The sequence below is a fragment of the Stegodyphus dumicola genome, chromosome 5 (assembly GCF_044657685.1).
Source record: "Stegodyphus dumicola isolate Sdum_Otavi_A_Nest chromosome 5, ASM4465768v1".
Classification (NCBI taxonomy): Eukaryota; Metazoa; Arthropoda; class Arachnida; order Araneae; family Eresidae; genus Stegodyphus; species Stegodyphus dumicola.
In genome coordinates this window covers 126,794,450-126,818,289 of record NC_140772.1, presented here as the reverse complement: position 1 = coordinate 126,818,289, position 23,840 = coordinate 126,794,450, and the positions used below count along the sequence as shown (strand labels likewise).

The following is a 23,840-nucleotide window of genomic DNA, read 5'->3' as shown; positions in this document are numbered from 1 at the left end:
TTACTAAGCAAGTAACTGCATAGATAGATACAAGATGAATAATACTTGAAATCCTGTAGGCAGTTTCCCACATTGTTGTACGAGCGATGACTAAGTGATTTAAAACAAATATGTATTTTATTTACGCTGGAAAAACGTACATCTTAATTGGTTTGTTTTGGTTAATTACGGCAAATCACACTAGGGCTATATGCCTAAGGGGAGGGATGCCTTAGTGGAGGAATTATCAAGAGAAACTGGCTCGTGTATGCTTTACACATGGGGGAAAACTACGAAAACGCTCATGCAGCCAGCCTTTTCGCCTCAAAATCAGGTCGGAACTACCAGTGTTTAGCAATTTTATCTTTTGGCCTCAGACGGCATATATTTTAATTGAATGAGTGAACATGATGGGTGATAATTTTTAAAAAGAATGAGTACAGTAAGTTTAATGAGAACTGACTTTGTTTATTTTTACACTTCGCATTTAGGATGCTATTATTCCCTAGAAAACACTTATATCTATATTTTTTCTTAAGTATTCACATTAAATATTCTTAAATTATAATTCTCGTGATTTTAAATCTCGATTGAAAATGATCTTTTCTGTTGTAATTCTACCAAATGTTAAAAATTTTGGAAATCCACTGCAATTAATATTCATCTGTAACGCTCATCCATGTGTCTGATGTCCACTCAGTGGCAGGGTTACGACTGCGTAGCAGTAGTAGTTCTCCCCTATGTTTAATGAAGACCAGGTGTAAGTCCAAGCAGTAGTATCACTAAATGTGTGAAGTTTTATGTGTAGCTTAAATTACGTTAGAAAGTCTTCTACGAAAGCATTCTTTCTCCCAAGTGCATAGTGGTTATTATGCACCGATCTTGCCAATTGCTAAACGGTATCGCTGGTATTCTGACTCTTTGAAATACATTTTTCGCTTTCAAAGCATGATTAATTCAGTTAAGAACAGAAAGTATTAAACTTAATAATTCTGAAGACATATGCCTAATAAGTTTTATTAATAATGCCGTATTATTTTATGTAAAGAAACTGTACATGTTTAAGGGTGAACGTCACTTAACCCTTGATCAAATGGGATTAAATTACGGTAAAGCTCTCGAGGACTATTTGCATAAGGAAAGGAATTTTTAAGAAAAGGTAGCTCGTATTCACTTTGCTCATAGGGAAAATCCACGAAAACTTTCATACATCCTTCGCTGAACAACCATTGTTTTACCAGGGCTTAACCGCTGGTGAGTCTGGTTTAAATGATTTGGTTTATTTGATTATGACAGAACACATGAGAGCTATCTGCCAAAGGGAAGAAATGCCTTCGTAAAGAACACTCTAAAGGAAACTGGTTCGTAGCCATGTTACACATAGGGAAAAACCAGGAAGGTGCCTATACAGCCAGCCCGTTCACCGGAATTTGAACACTGATTCAACTACCAGTGAATCCCGGCGAACGAGCTGGCTGAGAACGTTTTCATGGTTTTCACCATGAATAATAAATATGTATACGAGCAAGTTTCCCCGAGGAAGTCCTTCAAGAAGGCATGCCTCTCCTTAGACAGATAACTCTGGAGGGTTTTGCTATAATCAAATAAACGAAACCAAACCAAACACTGCCATCAATTCATACTTACCACTTGGAATCCAGGGATTTACATCTCACACATTATTAGTGTCATCCTCTTTATTTATGAATAGATTTTATTATCTTTGTCTTTCCAACTATCAACGGGCCGTTCAGAGAATGTTCAACGCAAATGTTTCATGAACGTTCAGGTTTCATGAACGTTTCATGAACGTCGAGAACGTTCAGGTTAAACATTCTGAATCACGGCTGCGTGTTACAGTTCTAAAACGATTATAGCACACCCAGTGACGTTGTTAATGTAAAGTGAGCACATTTTTATTTAGACAAAGCGGGACAAAGCGAGAATTATAATTTAGTTATGAAAGCAAACCGATAATTCAAAAAAATATATTTTATTGTACACATTCATATATTTGTCTATAAATATACAAAAATATATTTATTATTAATTATTGGTAACTATAAAAATATTCGTAAAAAAAACAAAAATTTGAACGTTATGATTTTTAATTAATTAAATTTTTTTATTTAAAAAAATTACGATTTTCTTTCACGGTCATATTTTTGTTCCGAGTGAATACTTTGCAATAGATTCGGATCATTTATTAAAATGTCCTGAAATTTCTCGCATGAATTGATCAAATTATATTTTACGCTTAATATAGATCTTAAAAGTTTTAATGTTCCGCTGCGTTTTTTTCAATTGTTCATATTTTAATGATACTAGAAAAAACACTTTCTGTTGTTGCATTTGTTCCTGGTGTTTGAATAGTATCGTGTAGAATGTGCGCTGCACAACCTACTCGAATAATTTTTTTTGGTTCAAACGTTCGTTAAGTTTCGTAAAAACGTTATTGATGCCTGTTCTAGATTTTCCACCAAAATTTGCGTTAGTGTCAACAATAAAATTATTGCCTCACAATAGGCAATAATTTTATTGTTAAAATTATTCTTTTTTAAACTAATACTTATTGAATCAAAAATTATTTTTATGAAGTTTCCCCCGGCAGCCGCCCAAACGGTATAGTGGTTAGGGGAGCCTGATTGGGATACCGAAGGGCCTGGGTTTGAATCCCGGAGAAGGCATGGTTCTAATTGTCCATCCCTTCATAGAAGGCAATGGTGGCCCACCTATTTGGTTGTCTCCATAATGAAGAAACTACCACATCTGAAAACGAGCATTGCTCATGCGGGATGGTAGGAAATCCGGACCACTATCTGTTCGCTTGCAGAGAGACCGCCAAATATCATCTTAGGCAACCAGTAGCAAACCACATACATGCATGGGCCGAAACTACTTCGAAAAATCGCAATGCATTGAAACGCATATGCGATTGCATAAATATTGCACGCAAAATCTCAGACAGGCTGGAGTAATTCTCAGCTACCATCCTCGTCACCAGCACAGCCCCTGTATGCTCTGTACCTGTAATGAACTAATTTTATCTGAAGTTAGCTTATTCGGCTCTTCTTATTCCCTGTATATATTTATCTCCTTGGACTGTAAACCTTGAATTATGAACCTTGAATTATGTATTTTGCCTTATTTTATGTATTGTTTTCACTGTTTTGCCTTTTTTTATTTTATGTATTATTTCACTTTTTAGTATTTTACTTCTTATTACTTTTAGTATTGCTATTTAGTATTTAGCCCTTTTTTAGATATTATTTTTACTGTTTTATCAGTCACTTTCTTAATGGCTCATATATTGCACTGTACTCATTTATTGTTCACGTTGTGGACGTCTTTTGTAACCACCTATCCATAACTCTGTAAATATGTAACTGAAATTGTTCTTCTCACCCGCAATGCACACTTCTTCAATCACTGCACTATCGTCTTCGTACAGCATTTGTTTGCACTGCCCCCAGCAGTCGTCTTGAGCACAATATGTATATATAAGTGTGTTATTTTGATCAAGTTATTTCCGTCAGCGGGGCTACCTGGCCGATATGCTAACTACCCAGTGGACCGGCTGCCTCGCTGTCGGTGAAAGGAAGGCCTTAGTATAGATTAATGGACCGTGTTACAAAACTGTAATTGTTCACAATCTGCCATTGGAAAAAAAAAAGTTTCACCCGGCAATGAAACAAAATCTAATATTCTAATTTTAATTCCTGTTTCTGGATCAAACAGTCAAACAATCGTGGGAAATAATTTTAAATCTTTGTGGTTGGAAGCATCGTAATATATGGATATAAATGTGCATTTAATCTAATGCTCTCTGCAATGTGAAAACGAATATGGTGGAAAAAACATTACAAATAATTGCTTCGGTTTTTGTCCATGTCGTACAATGTTTTGATCATTTGCAACATACAGTCAATTGATATGAAACTTTGATTGTGGTTTATGGTGTGGAAAGCAAATAGCCCTTCAGCTAATGCTAGCTGTTCCTCCGTTACACAACAATACATATTCCTTGACGAGATGTAACGACAATGATCGAACACCACCGAGTAAATCTAACTCGTTACGTCGCCTAATGTAATTTATTCTTCATGAATTTTATGTGGTTTTTTTATTTCTTTATATTCACTATAATAATTAATAAATAATAAGTAATATATTTTTAATGTACATTTAAAATAAGAAATGCAGATGTTTTCTAAAAAGCGGGACATTTTTAAAAATCGGCGGGACAGTCCTCCAAAAAAGCGGGACTGTCCCTCCAAAATCGGGACGTGTGATCACTTTATGTTAATGTCACTTTCATGTAACATGTAAAGAACGTTTTATAAAAACGTTGATGCAGCGTTCTATCAGAAAGTTTTTAAATTACATTTAAATATTATAGTTTTAAAACGGATAACAGCATTAATGGCACTCATATGTAACGTGTAAAGAACGTTTTATGAAAACGTCCATAGAACGTTAAGAACGTTTTAAATCAGTATGTTATAGTTTTAAAACGGGCAATAGCACGTCTGATGCCGATGTTAATGGCATTCTTGTGTAACGTGTAAAGAAGATTTTATAAAGAACGACCATACAACGTTCTAGCGGAATATTTTAAATCACGTATATATGTTAGTTCTGTAACAAACACGTCTACACGTTAGTTCTGCTCGTCAAATGTCTGTGTTACCGGCACTCTCATATAACGTGTTAAGAACATACTATAAAAATCTAATGTGTACACCACATCACTTCCTTGTACGGAAGATTAAATTATACGCATTTACTCATGCATTTCATTTAAACTTATTGGATTGAATTAAATCTACTTCGTCGATGGCGCATAAATCACAATAGAATAAATGCACTCTTTAAAATTCACTAACGTGCTGATTTCGAAATTTAGAAAATATAACGTTGATTTTTGTTGGTTAACTTCTAAATTCATAGGTCTATCAGTTAACAGTTCTGTAACGTGCAATAGCATCTTAAATACTGATACTGGTAGCACTTCAGTGTAACAAATAAAAAACATACTGGTAAAAGTGCACCTCACGGAACGGTAAATCTTCATGAAAATGTGCTTGCTTTATATATATTTATGTACGATATTCTTAAATATCTCTCAAAACACTTTAATATAAATGCCTTTTTAATGTATAATAAAACAAATACCTAAAACATATATTTATAGATCATCTGATGTATTTAATCTTGTTTTAAAAGCATTTTGATGTAACAAATATAGATGTTTGTTTTTAATATTTCATAATGTAATAAGAAAGTAAACTGAAAATAAATAAATTTAAGATTCCCCCTCCTTCTTTCATGCATATAAAGAAAAGGGATGATTAGTGCCATTAATTTCTAGAATTTAAATTTTTCATGTATTAGTATTCATAGTATTTTAAACTATAATTCTCTTTTCGGGAGCTTTTTTTTAATAGTCAGTAAAAATATATGATTACTCTGTATTATGGTATACTACTTTCTCCATTAATATTCCATAATTATTTCTATAGAATTTATTACTATTTTGGATTTAAAGAGAGAAGGTACTTCACGAACTTTTTATTAGATATTGCCATCTTCTATTCGCATAAGGAGTATTTGTAGGTAAGTTAGGTATGTTTCCTCATGGGTTGAACTGACGCGTTGGACAAATAATTAATTATCGCTGTGTTTAGTGGATGATAAAAAAATGAGATTCTTGATTAGTTATTTAGAAGCATACTATTTAACTTGCAAGATAACTTATCCACTTTGTATATAGTTGTCCAGCATATCTACGGCCGTTAGGTCAAAGAGCAAGAAAACATTCCCTAAGACAAACACATTTGTCTTAATTCTAGTGAGAGCATTAACATATCTAACTTCAGAACCTCTCTAAGCTGGTGCCAGCCGGAATTTTCGTAAATTGTTTTTAGTTTTCCATCATCATCGACTACGCGCCTGGCATCTTTCCATCCGTAATATGGACCTCCTAAGTGGAGCTTTTCGGATTCGCATAACGATGGAAAGAAAGGATATGAATATGTCCTTCCTGTAAATGCTCTGTCCTCCGATTACGGACCATAACAATGGTCTCTGCTCGTCGTTACGTAGTACTGCGCAACTTATATGCCTTTAAAGGAGGTTTCCAAAGAATTTGAGTGACTGGAATTTACACGGGCAACCATGTCGTCAAATCTAGAACTTAAACGTAATCATCCCTTGAAAAGGAATGTGCATGCTTTCTTTGATTATATCCGGCCGTTTGATGAGTAGAAATGAAGGAGATAGGTTTTGAATGGGTCGAAGATGTAATCTTACAAAGTACGAAAATGGTATTAAAATTTACTTTTGATAAGAGGTTTTCATGACGCTTAATAAAAGTAGCAATAAATCAGACTGAAAGAGAAACAGGCCAGTGCAAAATCTAAAATTAAGCAAAGCAAAGAGCATCCTCTATGCCAGTGGAATTCAAACTATGGCTCGCGAAAATTTATAGTGATGGAATAAAAATACGATTTGATGTACGGAACTAAGTGTCGACGCTCTGACCGGGGTCGCGAAATTGTTTTTTGTGGTTGCACTGCCATAAAGTTTGAATACCACTGCTGTACGCCAAACTAATTTTTTTTTTACCTAATTTTAAGTAACGGAGAAATTAATTTGTTAAATGCATGGGAAATTTCAGTGTTTCATCGTCTTTAAGGGATTTTTAATAAATTATCTTAATTCTTCATTTTTATTAAAGAATCAAAGTTTTCATTCACTTCAAAAAATTTAGAAAGCCATAGGAATTTTAGAAAGTCAAGGAAATGAAATACTCACATTTTTTTTTTTTTTTCAAAAATTCAGGAAAATTCAGAAGATTTTACAAAACATTGGGGGAAATATAATATATACTATTCAATTCTCTCAAGTAATAAAATGTTTGTATTTTAAATAGTAGCCAAGAAGCAAAAATTACCCTACTTAACAAGAAAGCAATCGAAGAAAAATAGTAATGATGTAATCTTTATTTATTTATTTATTTATTTATTTTTTTTTTTTTTTTTTTTTTTTTTGCGCGAAGATTTTGCTCATCGTATCTAATATTCAATCTCTAGCGTATTTACCTATCAGTTAATGAGCCATTTCTTCATTCTACTCTTTAGAAATATAATTGTGATTTCTTTCTTTATTCGTCGCTCAAAATAAACATTGCAATTGAGAAATCTATCAGAACGTTCTAAATAAGAAAGGTGCAGTTTTTTTATGTCTATTGTGCAGCTGTACGTTACAGTATATAACTATGGTAAACATTTTTTTCAATCTAATGTAATTTTAAGCTCTTTAGTGTTGTTCTGAAACATTATAGGAATAATAGTTATTATGAATGATGCGTTGTTATAAATTTTATCTATACTTATTTCTGTAATTTGATATTTCTTTTTTAAAACCCTACCTGTTTTTAATGAATTTATGTATATTTGTTTCCTATGTCTGTTTCCTTCGCAATAATGAGATAAATTGAGTTTTTATAACATTCTTATCTGTTTTATTGTAAATACATAAAATATTTAGCTACATTTGTCCCACCGGTGGCTAAGACTGCTGAATACTAGTAGTTCGATCTGGGATTGAACTCAGGTAAACGGGACGGCTGCGTAGTTGATTTCTGTAGCTTTCTTCTTGTGTAATACGACTATGAGCTATTTTCCTTTAGAAAGTTCTCCAGGAAGATATCCTTTCTCTTAGGCAGATAGGCCTTGTGTGTTTTGGGATACTGGAAATATTCATGGTATACTTAATTTGATTACTCTTTCAATGTGTTTAGTTGCAGAAATTATTTCACTTTGTCGTGGAAAATAAAAGAAAGTTAGAGAAATAAAAAGTTGGGATTTCAGTGCGGGGCCTAAGAAAGAGCAAAGTATTTTATACCAAAAAGAATATTAACATATTTCTTTATTATACATGTAATTTTTAATGTAAAACAACCTAAAAACAACAGTTTAGGAACTACTTACGTTTGAGAACCACGTTACTTAAACTAATTGTTTCAAACTACGCCCGGATTATGAATCAAATCGCTGGGTACGAGTGATTTCCAAGGGGAGCCGAATCAGTATTTCTAAAACATGAGCTTAAAGTATTGCTTAATGGTGATAAAAGGCAAATTCTGCTTTAAGAGTTCAAGTTGAAAGTCGGGAAGACGCAAAACAGCAGAAATGGAACAGCATAGGAATGACAAGGGAAAGTAAAATTTCTCGCGATAGTTGAAAATTTAGTGAATAAACAATCTCTCGTGAACAGCCATTACAAACTGCACGCTTAATGACACACTCTGACACATACATGTAAACATAAACTGACAGAGATGGGAAAAATCTTATTATTATTTTTTTTCTTTCCAAATCCGCATCTTGGAAGATTCTTTAACTTTTTAAATCTTGAATCCCTGTTACAGAGTCCTTTATTATCTTAACTGCTTTTGTTATTGCCAAACGAATATATATGTAACTACTCCCTTACCCAGCTTAAAATCCCTTCCTCAGCTTTTATTTTCGAAATCGTTGGTCGTAGTCATATATTTCCAATTATAGAAGTGTTTTAAATGAAGAAAATATTCATGTCTTGGCAATGTCACATTTTTAAGAAAAATTAATTTTCAACAGATAACGAAATTTAACTTTAAATGTGGTCTCCCAGTTCATATACTTAAATTTGGGAAAGTTCTATATTCGTTAAGAAAAAATAAAAATACAAGAAGTTTGACACCCGTACGACAAAAATTGACCGGCTTATTTAATTTTAAAATTTGCAATTTTTTATGTCATTTTCAACTTGGCTTGAAAGATCGGTTAATTAAGTTTGAATAATTTGAGGAAGTGAGTTTAAATGAAGTGCAGCAGAAATGTCTGTCTGTGTAATAGGGCGTATAAGGAAGTCGTGCTGTTCACAACAGTTTTTTCTATTGGTTTCTATTAGAGTTATCCAAAATGTATTATATAATGTGGATATTATACACTACATATAGGATAATTTTTACTCTTCGCGAAGGCGGAGATTTTTGTTAAAATACATTATTCCACTTTTTTTTTTTTTTCATTTTAATACCAAAATAGTGTATAAATTAAGCGGTTTGTAGAGGAAAATAGAGACCGGTCATAGGTCGGGCTTCAGCCTTTTCGGCTGTTTGGGTAATGAACACAGGTTGCGTCGCGTATGAACTAAAACATATCAGTGATGCGAAGCTGAATTCATTAGTTTGTTTTAGTTCTCTTTCTTCAATTATGGCAAAGCACTCGAGGGCTATCTGCCTAAGGGAAGGGATGCCTTCGTGGAGGACTTCCTAAGGGAAACTGGCTCGTATACACGTTATACAAGGAAAAAACTACGAAAACGCTCATGCAGCCTGCCCTTTTGACGGGATTCGAATCCCGTAAATTCATTATTTGCCTGCGGCAGCTTATCCGGCGCTTAGAAACTCTGAATATATAATTATTCATTGTTACGAATATTTAAAAAAATTTGAATATGAAAATTATTAATAAGTTTGTTTTCTATTTATGCTTAAATGAAAAATAACTAGTATAAGAATTCTTTCCAGTCTGCAGTCTAATATATTAAAAAATGAATATTTTTTCTGCGAAAAATACGATAACGTTGGCATTAAAATAAAAATAAAAAAATCTTATAATCATTAACAAAATTCAAATTGGTTTCTGTAGTTCCTCTTTTATAATAAACTTTCAACTTAATAGACCATTTCTATGGAATCGATTTATCTCCGTCTTGTTGCATAAGCGATAAAACTACACTTATGAAGGGCCATTTAAGCTGATGGAAGTGACCAGCCGACTCGGCGTCGGTCAGATTTTATGAGTAACTCGCGAGTCTAATGACCGGCGGTTGTATTTCCGAAACCAGTTTATATGAATCAGCGAAATCTTCCACTCTCTTATCTTTCACGGAATGTAAATTCCAGTAGTATAGGAACAATAAAAAGTAACAATGTATTAAAGAGGATACCGGGACCATTACCGAACACTTAAAAAGTCATCAACTTGTGCTTCCTCTTTCGGGCCTGTGTGACGTCAGCGATGAAAATTACCCCTTTCGACACTGCATATTATATTGGATCTCGCATCTGTTTTCATTGGTTCAGTTTTTGATCCGCCCCCCTCCGCTTTTGCTGTCCGCCCTTTTTTTTTTTTTTTTTTTTTTTTTTTTTTTTTTTTTTTGGGCAGCCACTATCACTAAGCGCTGCTCACCTTAAGAGACGACATTTGAAAACGCGGTCAGTCTCGTATGGAGCACAGACCGATAACTTATCGGCCTTCGAACTGTTCGCACTTTTCCAAGATCTTATGCCATTCAGGTAAATAAGTTTCGGAATTTTTATTTGTGTGCCTTTTGGAAGTCATTTTAGTGTAGATTTACTGTTACTTGGAAACTATGCAATTGGGAATATCAAAATATATTTATGACACAATTATTTAAATTGAAGAGAAGTATATTTCCTTGGCTTATTAACAATAAGAAAATTTTTTGTGGGTTAAGTTGAAAAGTGAATTTATTCAATGTGAATTTTAAATAATGCATAATCATAGCTGTAAGAGCATTTGAATATATTTTGTACGCTGAGGTGGTAAATCTTTTCGGAATAGTATAATTAAAAAAAATAATTATAGCATTCCTATTTGAAGAATAAGTAAAATAGTGTTATTGAGTACTCTCTCGTTAGTGAAGGAAAGAGAACGACGACTCCAAAAAAAAAGTCGTTATATAGCTATCCGCTTTATATTGATAGTGTAGCAAAAGAGAGCTAATATTACCTTAGTATAACTAAACATTATGCACACACTAATTTAATAGTAAACTTTATACATTCATAAAAAAATAAAAAATATGATACACAGTGCACAAAAAGTTAATTTTAGTAATTGAACGCATGCATGTAAGATTATTAAAGATGGAAATTTAATTCAATATGCTCCTGCACCCGGCTGTGCTCTTTACCATATGCATTTTGTTTTAACCCTAGTTGACTATTATATTATCCCTGTTGCCATGCTGTGTGTTTTATCGGCATATTTTTAACGCATCATCTGTAATTAGTGGCCGTATTTGAATAGCCACTTTATTAAATTAACATCTTTTAGGGTACTTAACTAGCATTTACTAGTGCAAAATAACAGGGTTTCGAATCCCTGCTAAGGGGCTACCTGTAAGGGCGATTTCGTGGTTTTCCCCATGTGTAACGTGTATACAAGCTAGTTTCTGTTAGAAAATCCTCCAGGAAGGCATCCCTTACCCTAGGCAGGTAACCCTCGTGCGCTTTCCCATAGTTAAATTAACCAAACCACAAACCAAGTGCAAAATACATGGAGAAAAATCATTGTAGTTGTAAAATTGCACTGAAAGTTTCCCAATCCCCTGTAGGCTAACATCATTAATAGTTAATATGATTTCGATAATAGCACTTTCTGGGTCGAAACTTTGGGTCAAACAAGCACGTTTGTTAATTTCTAGTCTTTGAAGTGAGTCTTCTTTCTTCTGACGTATGCCTATTCAAGATGTAATGCTGTAAATTAACAGACACCAGTGTAGCTTTTTGCAGCTTTTCATTTATATTTGATTATTCCTTTTTAATATGCTATACTTGAAATAAAAGAACTTTGAAATATGCGCTAAACCACTCGAAAAGTTCTTTAGCACCAAATATTTACCTTATTATCTCATCTGGTTGTATATAGTATCCTCTCATCTGGTTGTATATAGGTTGTTGTATCCTCATAGCTGAAAGAACAAATGTTCTACTCGTGGAGTCAACAGGTGCTATCCTTCAACTGCAGCTTTTTGTGAATAAAACTTCTTCAAGGTGCAGTACTTCTTTAGCATTAATACTTGAGCAAATTTATAAGAATGAAGTCATAGTGTATGAATGAAGTCAATACTAGCATTCTTGACAATCTGGTTATATGCACGTAAATCAAAATTACGCTTGTAGATGTATATTTGTCGTTGTTATTGTTGTGACGTACTCTCACCTGTCTGACAGTATTAGAACAAGGTCAACGAAATTCCTCTTGGCAAGGAGTGCGAGATTGCTCCTGTCGTTGGCATTAATACTTATCAAAGTCTTAAAAGAACCTACTGTTTTACTTTTAGACGCACTTTTTTAAGACCGCGTTACTTAGATATGGGATTAAGTAGTGCCTTTGTAATATTTGAAACTGCGCCACGTCGAATAGTGTTATAACAGAATATTATAATGAGATAAAAAATTTGAGCTTTGAAAAATTTTGGAACAATGTTTTTGAATTTTATTCTGGACTTCCAGGGGTTTGTCATAACAGTCTATAAAAATGAAGCTTCTTTAAACAGTATTCTAAAGTAAAGCTCGAGATCGATCTAACTATTTGATTTCAAAGTGATATGCGCAATTGGATTGAACTTTCCCCTGGGCTTGGAAACTGGTTTAGTCGCCTGTACAAGGTGGAAGTTTTTGAATAATTTCCCAAAATAATCAATTTGATTGGTCTCTTAACAATTGAATATTAAAGGGATGAAAATTAAAAATTTTTTGAACTAGTATTTTGTGCAAGTCTTATCACTTTGGATACAAAAAGGTGATACACATTTTTGCTTAAGCTTTTGTATCCAGAATAATAAATACACATTTTTACAAGCTAAATTTAATCGACAAATCATTGTTTTTTTTTTTTTTGAAAAAGATGGAAATCATAAGCTTAAACCTAATTTTAGATTAAATTGTGTATCTAACTGAAGTAAAGATATGATTGTCGTTTATTATCAATATATCAATGGCAAAGCTACATCAGGTCTCAAGACCATGAAGCATTGTGTGTCTTGCTAGTTACATCCGTTCTTAAGAGCAAAAATTTCTATCGAATTGGAAATTTTGGATTTTTCCAAAAATCAGTAAGTTATAATTGATAAATATATACATATTCGGGAATGCAATTTATGCGAGGAAACAAATATGAGTATACATGCGAAGTTCATAGGAATTTGCCATGTAAAATTCTTGCGAGCAATTTAGGAATAAGTTGCTTCCGACTTTATTTGAGATGCAAAAATGAATGATGAAGGATAAGAAATTATAACTGATATGTAAATTAGTTTTCTATATTACATCATTTCTTGACAAGCGTGAAAGTAAGTCAAGTGTGTGGGTAGAGCACTAACCTTCATACTGGAATAGGCACAGAACCCAATTCAAAACTGGTCTGTTTGAATAGTAGATATTGCGACTGATGGTTAAGGGTTTGCCGGTGCTCATTAAAACTGTAATGTTACTATGTATCTCTTCAGTGTTTATAAAAATACATCATTGTTTGCGAAAGATTTAATTAATTACAAATTAATGTAATAAGTAATTTATTCAAAGAGCTTATTGATTTCCATTGCTGAAGATTTCAGTTTGCAAGATGGCCGACTAAACTGTTTGTAAAACTTAGAGGAATGCTCTTTTTTAAAAAAATAAAATCACATAATTTTTATTTTTATAGTTACCTTCTTGTCAAATCCTAGCTGATTGATCAATTAAGTAGTTAAAGGAAACTGCGAAGTAAAAACTGTTTTCATCATAGCACTGTAGAACCCCCATCGGTTGAGCAGCCGCTGAACACGGCCCGTTGTTCGAATCCTGGCGAACGGCCTAGCTGCAAAAATGAGAAGCAAAAGTCTAATAATAAAGTTTTATTTTTTCCCTAATGGCGGACACTTGCGTATAACGGCATTGGCCACCCCTAAGGCCAGAAGTGGTGGCAACTGATAGGCGGCCACCGTTATTTCCTGCGAAGGGACAGACAATTTTACATCCATGCCTTCTCCGGGATTCGAACCCGGGCCCTTCGGCATCGCAGTCAGTCTCCCGTAGTATTATAAATTAATTGAATTATCGTTTATTACAAAAACTATGCATCGATAGCTGGTATTTTATTCTTAACGTTTCTGAGAGCATCTTTGTTTTCATATAGAAATGTTTATATCTGAAATGAATGCCTTAAATTTTTTATACTTTCAACTACTTCTAATATTAGTTCTTGTGGGAAATTTAGTTCAATTTTGCTGTTTTCTTCATTAACATGTACAATATTCTTTGCAGGCTATATTTATAACACATATGTATACATGTATAAGGACTGGAACCCTGGTATAACGAACTTTAAGGCATTGAAAGTTTAGTTCGCTATATCTGATACGATAAAAATGGATTATCAAAGTAAACAAAAATTATATACAAAATTAATTAATTATAATTTATTAATCATAATTCACAAAATAATGTTAAAATTTATTAATGAATCCCCAAAAAAGACTTAAATTTGTCAAAAGACTTAAATTTGGTATTGTCACATCTGTCAAAAGAAATGAAGAACAGCTTTTTTAAATTCTATTAATCATACTAATGGTTAATTTTTATTTCCTTCAGTTACTAAATTCATTTTTCGTAGTTCCCTCTTTCACCATAAATTAATAATTTTACATGATAAATTACTTTGCATAAAAGTCATTGTTTAGATCCGTCCCATTTGTTACATCATCCGCATACACATTTGTAACTAGCATTTCTTCAGATAATGGGCCCACCAGCGGCCGAGCGGTAAAATCGCTGAACACTGGTAGTTCGGTCCGAGGTTCGAATCCCACGAACGGGCTGGCTGCATGGGTATTTTCGTGATTTTCCCCATGTGTAACGTGTATACGAGCCAGTTTCCCTTAGAAAGTCCTCCACGAAGTCATCCCTCCCCTTAGGCAGATAGCCCTCGAGGCTTTGCCGTAATTAGATAACCTAACCTAACCTAATCTTCAGATAATGGTTGCAGCATCTTTGAATAGTAAATCATTTCATTTGAATGTTGGCTCACATTAGCTAATTTTAAATGCTAGTTTCCAAATTTGAAATTATTATTGCCTGACGCTTTGTCTTCGTCTTGAGGGTTATGCAAGAATTGTATGACATGAATTAATTGTGAAATGACGCAGATCAGAGGGATTTACGATGAGCAGTTACTATTTTTAAGCTGATAAGGGGAAATAACCGAACTAAAAGACATAGACTTGAAGCAGGATGGAATGAGTTGCCCGTTTCTGTCATTCAAGCCCTGTTCGACTCCTAACCGGGTAAGAGCCGTTTTAGCTGCCAGGAGTGGTAGCTGTTTCTGCTGATTTCGCATCCCTGCAAACCCGAAAACTGCTTACAAATTCAATCATTTTGTCTTCATGGCATACTGTTTGCATACAATAAATATCTTTTTTGTATTTGCTTTCCTTCGTGGTGTTGCAATTTTAATGGTAGTGTAGATTGCCAGATTAGGTTAGGTTACTGTCATTGTTTCAAATGTCCAGTTTGAATATAACAAAGCACACGATGGCTTAGAAAAGGAATGCCTCTGTGGAAGATTTAGTAAGGAAAACTAAAGGGAAAACTACAGAAACACACAGCATTCCAGCTCAATAACTGGGTTCTAATGCGAGTCGAATACCAGTATTCAGAAATTTTGCCACTGTTGAAGGGGACTACTATTAATCTAAACGTGTCTGCGTATACGCAATGGGTCATGAATTCTCTATAAAAACGGAGCATGAAAATTCTTGTTTATATTTAAACGATTCTATCAAAATATAATGCCAAAATCAGAATTTCTTCATTTTTTACATTACACCCCCCCCCACCGATTTTTTTTTTTTTTTTTTTCTTTTTCCAAGAGAGTGTTCTCTTTTCTAGGAAATAGCATTGGGAAGCTGGAGGACGTTTGAAATGATAATGAACTTCCTTATTTATAATCTCTTGTGGTGCGTTTGACTCTGTTGCGTTCTGTGTACTTATATTTTCCTATTTATCATTAGAATCTGAAATTTCTCTCTTTTTTTTTTTTTTTTTTTTTTTCCCCATTTGGGATTCTTTAGAGTTGCGCTGATTTTAGAAGTAAACTTGAAGAAGGATTGTAGTAATCCCCCCTCTCTTTATTAATCAAATAAGAAAAACTGATTCTGTTACATTTCTGAGGTGTTTAATATTTTGTTCGACTGTATACTTGTAGAGACATTAGGTATGCTTTTTGGAAGCAGGAAAGATGAAAAATAGCAACCGCCTTCGCAGGGAATCGAACCACGGACGTCTGGAATACCGGCCCAGCTTGCAGAACCAGTACATCACGAAGGCATTCTAGGAAAGTGGGAGAAATACCTTACATACTTATTTTTTCTCTGTTAATTACACAAAGCATTCTAAACCTTTAAGTAAGACAAGTATAGTAACAAAATGAACTTCAAAAAAATGCAAATGAGTAATACTTAGATTAGCGATCGTTAAGAAAAGCTGATTCCGCTAAACTGCACCGCATATGAAGAACTTCTTTCCTACTAAAGATAAAACATTTTGTTTAGTGGAAATACTAGTTGACGAAAATGAGTATATGGAAATACAATGAAATGATGGTATATAGTTTATTCGAGGATTTAAAGGAAATCTTCTAAAAACAGCCTCTAACCAAAGTAAAATCGACAGCTAGTTTAAAACAAAAATAATATGTGAGTGAGTAAAATATTTTTTTCCTCCTTTGGATTAAATTTTTTAATTTAATAATAGAAGTTTTAAAGATGAAATGAAATCTATCTTTAACTTTTCTACATAAAAGTCGCTGCGCTTAATACGTCACTTTTTAATGACTTCCAAAACCGGTGTATTATCGAGATTTCACTGTGCTGTTCGTTTGCTGCATTTGCCTTTGAATGTAACTAGTTCGTCATAATCTCTGCGTATTGCTGTTTTACTTTCTGAATTTTAGTGCATAAGAAATAGGCCAAGACCATTTTCCTGTGGTATTATTTTCAAACTGACTGTAAGATGTGAATAAAAGAACATTCATTATTCGTAAAGCAAAAATTAACTACCTAGATAGCAAAAGTTATATTAATAAAAAATGCAAAATCGACCAAAAAATAATGTAAAGTTTATAAATTTTGAATTTGCTTTTTTTTTACAATGCTTAAAACCATTTAAATCTTTTATTAGAATACGCAATTCTTAGACATATGCCATCGTTGCTTTATTGTTGCTTTGAATCGTACTTCTGAAATAAATTTAGGTATGTTTATAAAATGGTAAGATTCAAGGGAAAAGAATTCATTCAAGGGGAAAGAATGATTAAATGACGATTATTTATTAATTATAGGGTGCGGCAGGGAAACTAGCGATTATGATTTTTTTTTCTTTTTGCTTATACAAATGTATTTACTATTTTGTGGATACATGCAAATAAACTACATGAAATGCCATTAGTGGAAATGTTTTTGTTTCAAAAAAGCAGTTGTTCAAAATGCAATTTCTATGTCCTAAAAATCACGTCCTCTAAATGTCTTCCATTTCTTCTGAGGCGCTCATGGCATCTTGCTTCAACATTATGCATTGCACGTCGAATCATTTCTCTGGGAATACTGACAGCCTCTTCACGAATAGCTGTTTTAAGTTCATCTAGATCTTTGGGACGTTTAGAAGACGCTTTGCTTTTGAGATATATCCAGAGGAAAAAGTCGCACACCGTTAAGTCGGGGGATCTGGCGGGCCAAGAAATGTCACCCCTGTTGGAGATCAAACGACCGGGAAAGATTTGGGTAAAGCATTCATGGAACGGTTTGCAGTATGGGCAGCGGCTCTATCTTGTTGGAACCATGTAACTTCAGGAAACTGTCATTTCACGTGACAAAAATTTCTCAAGCATATTCGCATACCGTTGGGACGTTACCGTCACTGCATTGCCTGCTTCATCGTCAAACCGAATGGGCCAATGATGCCAATACACGACACTGCACACCACAGTACCAAAGTACTGTAACTTTGGCACTGTGTAAAGGTTTTTCGTGTACGTCACGGGGGGTTTTCGGAGGACCAGTATCTAAAATTTTGTTTGTTGACATATCCGTTCAGTAGGAGATATGCTTCATCAGACATTAACAAGAAATTCTCCATCTTCAGCAAACCGAGCACGCATTTCGCGACAGAATCTTATCCGACTTTCACAATCGCGAGGTTTTAACTGCTGTATGATTTGTATTTTATACGGGTGAAACTGTAGCTTCAGGTGTAGAATTCGTCTCAAACTCTTGTCTGACGTGTTGAGAGACAAAGCATGCAGAATGCCTTGGGTTCCTGGGCATTGCCCTCTCTACCGCAGCAACGTTGTCTGGGCTGCGAAGTGTTGTTCTTCCTCTTGGAGGCTTCTTTTTCAGGGTCGAGGATGTTTCTTCAAAGTTCTGGACCGATACTTTTATGGCATGAGCTGACCGTACAGGAACGTGACAACACAGCTTCTCTTTTTGACGAAACACTCGCCTTGCCGCCTTGTAATTTTCGATGTTTTGATAAAACGCTTTTACAGCAACAGCACGTTGTCGACCGGTCCACTGCTCCATCGTACGTACCTTGAACGGCATATATTTAGCTACACACTAACAGTGCAACGCATTCCCCTGCTCTATCTGCGCATGCGCAGTCGCAGATTTTCGAATCACCAGTTTCCCTGCTGCACCCCTGTATTTTAATTGTTAAATATACGATCTATTTACATATAAATGTTATATTATCTGTTTATATATTTGAATAGTCCCTTTTATTTATGCTTTAGGCATAATTTTTATCGTCATGCACTTTTAAAAAATTTTTAACCCAAAAAGGGACGTTTGTCTCGAATGGGACATTAGTCTCGAAACGGCATTTTGAGTTGCATCTTTGTAAACGGTGTATCATTTTTCAAATTGTTGCCACCGAATATTATGGACCTGTGTTATATTCAAAGAAATTAAATAATGATAAGAATCTGCATGAATTTATGCATGTTTCTCTCATTGTGAAAAACAACGGTACTAGAGCCATCAAATTTTGAATAAGGTAGTCCTCCTCCTCCACCATAAAAATGGCACCTAGAAGCCCGAATTTTGAATTTCTTTTATTATCTATTTCATATTTTGTTAAACTTTAACGAATGAACGGTTTCAAAGCGAGCAGTGGCTTTACTGTACGGAAAAAAAAAATTATGTCCAGCGCGCGACACTGTCTGTCGGAAATCCTGAAAATATGCTGCTTTTAAATATTTAGTGATTTTGCTTTTGAATCGAATTTTATGTAGCGTAAGTGCCAAGAACGTGATATTTAATAAATAAAGTAAACACACAAAACATTAATAAAAAGACAAAAAAAAAAGTTTTTGTAAAGCCATCATAGTAAGAAAACTGAACATTAATATGATGAACTGAGAAAAGTCTAAAAAAAAAAAAAAAAAAAAAACTGTATGCCAACTCTTAATGTTACGTCGGGAATTCTAAACGTATACTGCTATGCTGCTTTTCAAATTTTTGTAATTATGCTGTTAAACTGTATATGGCGTAAGTGCGAAGAAAATTATAAAAAGACACAAACTAGTTTCTAGTTAATTGAAGTGAGTGTAACAGCAGACTGGTAGACTGCGAGCTAAGTGAACGGGTAAAATCCTTAACAAATCCTTTTGGGCGACCGTTAAAATCTGAAACCGCTCAGAATTTTATTTTATTTATTTATGTTTTACTATTTAACATGATGATGTGCGGTTTTCCCGTTATCAGTTAAATCTGAAGCTGCAGATTGAACCAAACACTACCATTCTTATTTTATTAAAAGCTTCCATTTTAATTAATAGTTTGTGGTTTACTGAAATAAATATCTAACCGCGCAATGACCCATTTCTTTGTTTTTCCTTAATGTAAGGTAGATTTTCTAAGGGCATTGTTTCGAAATGTTTTTAAAATATGCATTTATTCGGCGCAACATATAACGGGCTCAAATAGCTCTTCTTGCCATTTTTTTTGATTACTTCGGAATGAATAAATAAACTGTAATCGCAATAAAATGTATTCTATCATTTCTAAAGGGTTCGACTTTCTTTTCTAAGAAAGCAGTTTTTTTAATATTTATGCGTTGTGAGATGAAGGGCGACAAGCTACTTCGGCACATGTATGTAGCCATAGCTGATTTGAAGAGACTTTCAATGTATATTTCTAGACCCAATAGTTTTATATTTAGCTAGGTTTTATATTATTTATTTAGTAATTTAAAATATAATACATAATAAAATTAATTACGAACGAATTAAATAATAAGAGTTCGTTTCAAGTATATATTCTTTGATTACTTTGTTGTGTGCCTTTAAATTACACTGTTTGAAGTTGTTGATATCCAAATATTGACCAGCAGTTAATTATTATTATTATTATTATTTTGAAGCGAAATTCTTGAAATATAAATTGAGTACTTGCTGAATTATTGAATTGGATTTTCTTAATTATCTAGCTGCGTATACCACCATAAATTCTCATGAGCAAAAATTGCATAAGTCTGTACAATGAGTTTTTTGTGGTGTTCTGCACGTATTGCGTAAAAGCGGGGCAGTTCTTAGGAAATCCTCCCGGAAGGCACTCCTTTTAATAGACGACTCGTGTCATGAGTGATTGGCGCGACACTGCAGTGCTTAGGCACGAGAACACCATCTTTCGACAATTAATGTCTAGAGGTGTTACCAATGTCAATTCATGTCGATGCTAACGCCAACTATCAACTGATGTCAATGCTAACAATTAATGTCAATGCTAATGCCCCCCCCCACAGTATATAAGGAGGATGTCATGTTTTCAACTGCTAATTAAGCGAGACTACGATACGAAATAAATATCCAACGAAAAATGTAAAAGTCTTCTCGCTTGAAAGATCCTGTCTTGAACATGCGCTTCAAGATCGTTGTGCTTAAAAATGTTTCAGTTTGAGTAATATGTAATTTAAAAAATAAATGATGTTCGACCAAAATGCTGAAATTCTTTAAAAACTTCACTATAAGAGTTATAGGAGAATATTTGTATTCATGTAATTGTAAAATGTATGAGCTAATCTTGTAAATGGAAAAGAGTTACAAAATGTTAAAACAGCTGTGTAAAATAAGATAACTTTACATCACAGTACGAGCTTAGGACTTCGAGTCTTTATTCTTTAGTAGTTCAATATGCTAATAATAAAGATAACTACGCCTTATTCAGAAAAAGGCTAATACTCAGATAATAAAGTCATCATTAAGTAAAGTTGAGTAATATATCAGTTGAAATTAATGTCTTTGAATAAAATGTATCCGCATTATTGAATCTCTACAGAGTGTGAATTAAAATTTCGATAAATTTCCATCATATTAAAAACATTGTTCAGTAGAAAATTCAGATAAATCTGAATATGGAATCTACAAAAATCAATAAATTCTAGCTTTCTTAGTCATTCGAATACGTTATTCGTATACTTTATCTTTATACTGAAAATCTAAATCCATAAACCGGAAATTGTAAATTTTTCTTTCGTGCGATGTTTTTGCTGAAAAGAGATTCCTGAGGCTAGTCATATGTAATTATGCGGCAGATCGGTTTATGTGAAATATCGTATTGCTGAAACATCAAACTGAAGGCTGAATAAATATAGTGAGCGACGTCTGAAATTCAGTTAAAATTTGCATAACTATGCTTATTGTGAATTCCTTATTGCATATTCAAATTTCTTCTTGTTTATGTTAAGATCTACGTAACTGCTGTTATAATGCATTCGTAATTGTGCGTATTCAAGTTACTTCTTGTACTTTTATGTTTTTATTTGTACCAGAGAATAGCTAGAATCCCTTAGTTTAAATTCGTAGCTGAATTTGGAGTGACATTTTCTGTAGGAAACTATTATTAAAAGGTTTTTCTTTTTTATTTAAAGTAGAGTTCGAAAATTGACAGAAAAGTTGGGCCGTATATTCCGACACGTAACGCGCAAAAAACGAGACCGAAATTTACGGGTGCGCATTGCTGGGTGTAAAAATGATAGATTTAATAAAATATAAAAATAAATTTTTTGATCTCAAGGCTTTCGATTTTCTCACTAAAAAGTATGAAATAAAATAATTATATAACTTCTTGACCACAACACTCAAATATTGCAAATACAATTTCTATTCAAAATCGAGCTAGAATCTTATAGAAATAACCTTTAGATTAAAAATTAATTTTTATATTTTATTTTAAAGTTCTTTTCCTTTTTATATGTATATTAAGCATCGTTTTCTGTATTCTGTAGCATCAGAAGATGCTACAGAATCCCCCAACATACACATATTAAGCAAGTCTAATTTCACTGAGTTTTAATTAAATTTTGCGTAATCGATTATTTTTGGAAACTCTTAATATTTTGTTTATATTTAACATTTGATTAAGAAAGCAGTTTTCAGCGCTGCTCTTATACTTTAGTAGCTACTAGCGCGCGCCATCTGCTAATGAGAAGTTACATGCATCCTTTTGCATGCTTTAGCACGCAAGCGAATTCGACAGAACTTAGTTTTATGACAGAGATTTGTATCTTAAAAATAGCTTTTAATAAAAATAAGGAAAAGATGAGCATACGAAAGTTTGGTTTTCTACATGTACCTATATGCTGTTGTTATTGGTGGTTCTCTAGGACCCAGTTCGAAACACTTTCTTCTAAGATAGGCCATTTCTTTACTCCTTTCCTCAAAGCACATTCATTCCCTTTGACATATTAATTAATGTGCTATCATTTTTCTTTTTCTCACATATGTAGCTTTCTCCAATACCAAACATCCTTGCTGCAGCACGATTTCCGTTTTATTTCGCAAACTGAATGACTCTGCATTTGAAACCAGCACTATGTTTGTTTCGTTTGGCAGGAACCATATTTACTATTAAAAGGAACACTAGATCAGCTGTATGTCAGCTAAAGCAAACACGATTTACTAAAGCCTTTCGATGTTGACTTCATAATCGCGGCTTCAAATGACTACGTAAAGAGAAAACATCCGACTCCTAATTCCGCGGGTCGGAAGTACATTCGTATCCCAAATTATCCTCCCCTTTTCTGGAAATCATAGAATAACATTGTGCACACCTGCATCAAGTATAATCGACCCTCTTTTCAGAATTAGTTACTCACTCAAGCAATCCCCCAACATACACATATTGCTGCTCTCTCGCTTGTCAATTTAGCATTCTCATAATATTTATTGTTCGAAAGCCTGCGAAAAATCATCGAATGAACGACTTCAAAAGATAACTCTCACTAATTTTCATAATTAGTATCAGAGTGCGCTGTCAAAAGCAAACTGAGTTTGACGAACGTTTGTAGCTGATGCTACTGTTGACGTTTAAAACAAAAAGTTCTTGGAATGTCTAGCATAATTTGTCGCTTTGAATGGAGTTCTGCTCTGAAATTATATAGCCTGATTTGCAACCGGTCCAGAGGAATGCAAAACAGCTCTAATAGTACTTCATTAACTCTAATGCAGATGGGTCAACGCTCCCCCACGGTGTCAAGAATAATGTTAAACTATCGAACACGTTTTTAAAAGACTACTTTAAATCTTTGAATACGAATTGGTACTTGAAAGGAGGAAATGATTACTGATGACTAATCCTAGGCATAAGAGAATAATGAAAAACTTGCTCTAATAAGAATATGAATGCAGATATCTACATTTTTTCATTTACTATAACCGATGAAACGGGAAATAGCTCTAATTATTATGTACCGTATAATTAACAATTTTTACTTGCTAAAAATGACTGTTGTTGGAAGATATAAATGAGAAACATATCCTCCGCCTCAAAAAAATGTTTATATAATATTACCATGTTATTTACAGTTCCTCATTCTGATTTGAGTGGTGATCATTGCTATTGCCAAAGTTTGATCTTAGCTTGAATAAATTAAAGTTCATCGTTAACGTTTTCTTTCTGTTTTACTATTTCAGTTGCATGAAAGATCTTTGCCCACCAGCGTCCGAGCGGTTAAGCCGCTGAACATT

General features: G+C 33.7%; 1 protein-coding gene across 3 annotated transcripts in view; it reads left to right on the top strand.

The window, feature by feature from the left end:
• Positions 1 to 23,840, top strand: part of LOC118198398 (G protein-activated inward rectifier potassium channel 3-like) — a 223,008-nt gene that overhangs the window by 145,872 nt on the left and 53,296 nt on the right. The window contains exon 1 of one of the 3 annotated variants that reach the window (XM_085817041.1): positions 10,182 to 10,327. The exons of the other annotated variants lie outside the window; for them this stretch is intronic. The gene's annotated coding sequence lies outside the window, so the exon portion shown is untranslated. Of the gene's footprint in view, positions 1 to 10,181; positions 10,328 to 23,840 lie in introns of those variants that run through there. 3 annotated transcript variants of the gene reach the window in all.